The sequence below is a fragment of the Gopherus flavomarginatus genome, chromosome 3 (genome assembly GCF_025201925.1).
Source record: "Gopherus flavomarginatus isolate rGopFla2 chromosome 3, rGopFla2.mat.asm, whole genome shotgun sequence".
Taxonomy (NCBI): domain Eukaryota; kingdom Metazoa; phylum Chordata; order Testudines; family Testudinidae; genus Gopherus; species Gopherus flavomarginatus.
In genome coordinates, this window is record NC_066619.1 from 175,331,803 (window position 1) to 175,336,662 (window position 4,860).

The following is a 4,860-nucleotide window of genomic DNA, read 5'->3' on the forward strand; positions in this document are numbered from 1 at the left end:
CATCTAAGTTCAGTAGAAGAGAACACAAACAATGTTCAAATATGACAACTGTAATAATGGACAGAGCTAACCACCTAATATTCTAGTAGGAAATTGGAAAGGTGGCTTTTCTTATCTTTGCAGTAAGGTGTCAGATTTGATCTATTATCTTTGATCCTCATCCTGCTCCCATTGACTTCAGGGGTCCAAGATCAGTTCCCTTGTGCATGCTAGACTTAAAGAAGTGTAATTCGTAATGCTTGTAGTTACTCATGCTAAAATAAGAGCATCCCAGTCTCATGCTTGGGGATGGAAACTGTTTGTCAAAGGGTCAAGAGGATTTTTCCTCCAACCCCCATCTGCCCAGAAACAGCATTTTAACTGGCTGTACATTTGCAGAACCAAAATGACATGTTCGCAAGTTCAGGAATACATGTATACTTTTGATTTGAAGGTCTCTTCTTTAACAAGCTTGATTCAAAATCCACTGAAGCCTTCCCATTGATTTCAAAGGGATTTGAACCAGGATTGCATGTGGTCCAGGTGCAATATTCAGAATAAAGCTTTGTGCTATTGGAAGGAGCAAAGAAGGGGCTTGTCAAATACTTCTGCCTTGCTTTGTTTTTAAAAAGAAAAAAAAATCAAGAAAAAAGTCCATACATGTTCAGGGGCCAGACTTCTAACTGATTTAGATATTAAAGATACTTCAGCAACCTCAACTCACAGCCAAGAGGCAAAAGTATTTTGTCATGTATTTAAGTTATTTTAATGTACAATTGCATTAAATACAAGTTGTTTGCTACTGCTGTTCTCCTTCAGGTGAGCCTTTTGAGGGAAAACCCAACAGATTTTTGGCAAATAACTAGCTTTGTGCTTCTTGTACTCTACCTTAATCTTCATTACAAAGAGTGGATTGATGCATACGGTGTACTTCTCACAAATGAGTAAATCAAATTCCTTGAATGCAAAAGTTTTGAGTTACTAGATAAAAGCTGGAAGTGCAAATGGACTTGTATAATTTAACCAGCCTCTTTTAATAGCTTGTGGATTTTAAGAGTGGAAAACACCATTTAAACAACACAAGCCATGAATTTCACCCAGTAATTCTTCCATCAAGCCCAATAACTTAGATGTCTCTCTAAAAGCTATAGTCTAGTTCAAGCACAATCTTGATTTAAAGATTTTAGTTCACATTATTTTATTACTTTTATATATTAATTCTCCACTTTTGATTCATTAGTAATTCTTTTAACTAAAGTAGACAGGCAATACACATAGTGATCTTAAGGTTCCTCTACACTAGAAATATCACCATGTTCTAACTCCACAGTACTCTGACACAATTTGGCCTTGCCTTTATCAGGACAAACATAAGAACATAAGAATGGCCGTACCGGGTCAGACCAAAGGTCCATCTAGCCCAGTGTCTGTCTACCAACAGTGGCCAATGCCAGGGGCCCCAGAGGGAGTGAAGCTAACAGGCAATGATCAAGTGATCTCTCTCCTGCCATCCATCTCCATCCTCTGATGAACAGAGGCTAGGGACACCATTCTTTACCCTTCCTGGCTAATAGCCATTTCTTCTTCGAGTGCTTGCTCATATCCATTCCAGTAGGTGTGCGCACGCCGCATGCACGTTCGTCGGAGATTTTTACCCTAGCAACACTCGGAGGGCCGGCAGGCGCCCCCTGGAGTGGCGCTGCTATGGGGCTCGATATATACCCCTGCCGGCCCATCCGCTCCTCAGTTCCTTCTTACCGCCCGTGTCGGTCGTTGGAACAGTGGAGCGCGGCTTAGCTGATCTCCATCTCCCTAGCTCTTCGCTCGTTTATATAGTTACGGTGTACATAGTTAGTTTCTCCTTAGTTCTAGTTAACTTTTGTAGTATTAGTAGTTTTATAGTAGTTGTGTAAATAGTTACAGGGTTGGAGGCTAGCCCCTTCTCCTCCCCCGGTACCAGGGCCCATGCCCGGTTCACCAGGCTTCAAACCTTGCACAGGCTGTCATCGGCTGATGCCCACAGGAGATCCGCACAACTCCTATTTAAAGTGCCTGAGAGAGTCCCACCTTGCGGACAAGTGCCGAATCTGCAAGGCGTTCAAGCCCCGAACGAAGAAAGAGTGGGACATTCGCTTCAAGCAACTCTTGATGGAGGCAGCTCTAACTCCTCCATCCTCGGCACCGACTCTGGCACCGGGGACGAGTGCTTCCGCTGCACCGGAACGCACGATTCCAGGGAAGACTCCTCGGCACCAGCCTTCACTGGCTCAACCCTCCAGCAGACGCCGATCCCTCTCCCCAAGGAGCAAGAGGCACAAGTCTCCTACGGCACCTGTACCTACACCGCAGTCGGAGCGTACATCTAAAGCAGACCGCCCGGCACCGTCAACTGCTGTGGCACCGCTTGCTTCAGCATCGTTGATTCCAGTCTGTCAGGAACCGTCGAGTCCGGTGCCTACCAGCTCCCCAGCGCACGCTGTGGTCGAGCTCGTCATGCCTTCGACACCGGAGACTTTCACCACGGCTCGGGAGCTAATTGCTCTGACGGAGCCCAAGCTGCCCCAACCCCCGGCACTGCCGGTGAGGGTTGTTCAGTCTCTGGGAAAGCCCGCCATGATGAGGCCATTGTCGCCAGACACCGCGCAACGCCGCCGGTCCTGATCCAGGTCCCGCGAACGCTCTCGGTCCCACCATCACTCTCGCTCTCAGCACCGCTCGCAGTCCCGGTACCGCTCTCCATCCTGGTACCGGTCGTACTCGTGGCACCGCTCGAGATCCCAGTCTCCATCACGGTACTCTCAGCACCGGTCCAGATCCTGGCACCGCCATACCTCTCGCAGCCGATCTCAGCACGGTGATGCGAGGCACCGGTCAACCTCCCGGCACCGCACTGGTCGCAGGTCCCGCTCCCGGCACCGCTACGACTCCCGGTACCGTTCGCCGGTACCGCGCAGACGGGAGTCCAATGGACCATATATCATGGTTGCAAGTGTCCGGCCTGCCATCTGAACAGCAACATACAGTGCAAGACTTGCCTTTTGATGGTCAGGGGCCGTTTTCACAAAAGACGGACCCTAGACTGCAGATCCTCAAGGACAATAGAGTGATTATGCATTCGCTGGGAATGCATACTCTCCAGACTCAAAGGTGGTCCTTCCGCTCCCAACCACAGCGCCCTTACCCCCTGCCTCGGCCACGGCAAGACTTTGCCAGAAGACGAGGTCGCACTAATTGCAGACGTCAGTCTGGACCACAAGGGGGCAACAATTCAGGTCCCACCAAACCAACGCCGGGACCTAAACCAAACTTTTGAGGGTTCGCCCGGGAGCAGTGTACCAATTGCCTCCCCAGATCCCTTTCAATTCTACAACCGCCTTTCCCCGTTCCTTCTGGCGTGGTCCCAGTTCACGTCAGATCATTGGGTCCTACGCACGGTGGAGTTTGGATACCGTCTTCAGTTTGTTTCACCCCCTCCCTTCCACCCCCCCTCCTTGTCCCTCTTCAGGGACCCCTCTCACGAGCAACTCCTCATCCAGGAGGTCCACAAGCTCCTCTCAATCAGAGCTATAGAGGAGGTTCCGGCGGAGTAAAGGGGCAAGGGTTTTTATTCCCGTTATTTCCTCATTCCCAAGGCGAAAGGGGGCCTCTGGCCTATCCTAGACCTGCGAGGACTGAACAAATTCATCAAAAAGTTCAAGTTCCGCATGGTATCCCTGGGAACCATTATTCCTTCCCTGGATCCCGGAGATTGGTAAGCCGCTCTCAATATGCAGGATGCATATTTCCACATAGCAATTTATCCCCCTCACAGGAGGTATCTGCGCTTTGTGGTAAATCATCAACACTACCAGTTTACTGTCCTCCCCTTTGGCCTCTCCTCGGCCCCTCGCGTCTTTACGAAGTGTATGGCGGTTTTCGCTGCTTCTGTACGCCGTCGTCGGATACACGTCTTCCCCTACCTTGACGACTGGCTTATCCGAGGGGTCTCTGAGGCACAAGTCATCAGCCATGTGGCCATTATCAAGGACCTCTTTCTGCGTCTAGGCCTGATCATCAACTTAGACAAGTCCACTCTGGTGCCTACGCAGAGGATAGAGTTTATCGGGGCAACGCTGGACTCCACCCTTGCAACGGCCAGTTTACCCCTACATCGGTTTCAGGCCATAGTCTCACTTGTCCAAAGTCTTCAGCGTTTTCCAACAACCTCTGCCCACACTTGCCTTGGTCTCCTCGGTCACATGGCTGCATGCACATTCGTCACAAAGCACGGCAGACTGCGAATGCGTCCTCTCCAAATCTGGCTCGCCTCCGTCTGTCGGCTGCGCAGAGACGCCATAGACCTCATTCTGACAATTCCGCTGAGTGTTCTCGGCTCCCTCGACTGGTGGCGAACGTCCTCCCGGGTGTGTGCAGGACAACCGTTCCATCCTCCCCAGCCTCCATGTCCCTAACAACGAACGCGTCCTCCCTGGGCTGGGGCGCTCACCTGGGGAGCCTGCACACCCAAGGCCTTTGGTCATCCCGGGAGTTGACACTTCACATCAACGTCCGGGAGCCGAGAGCGGTCCGGCTGGCGTGCCAAGCGTTTCAGCACCATGTACAGGGCCGTTGTGTTGCGGTCTTCATGGACAACACAACGGCCATGTATTATATAAACAAACAGGGAGGGATGCGGTCTTCCCCCTTGTGTCAGGAAGCGATCCAGCTGTGGGACTTCTGCATAGCCCACTCCATAGACCTTGTGGCCTCCTTCCTCCCATGAGTCCGGAACACACTTGCAGATCATCTGAGCAGGTCCTTCCTGACGCACGAGTGGTTGGTCCGTCTGGACGTTCTCCATTCAATCTTCCGGAGGTGGGGCTTTCCCCAAATAGGCCTCTT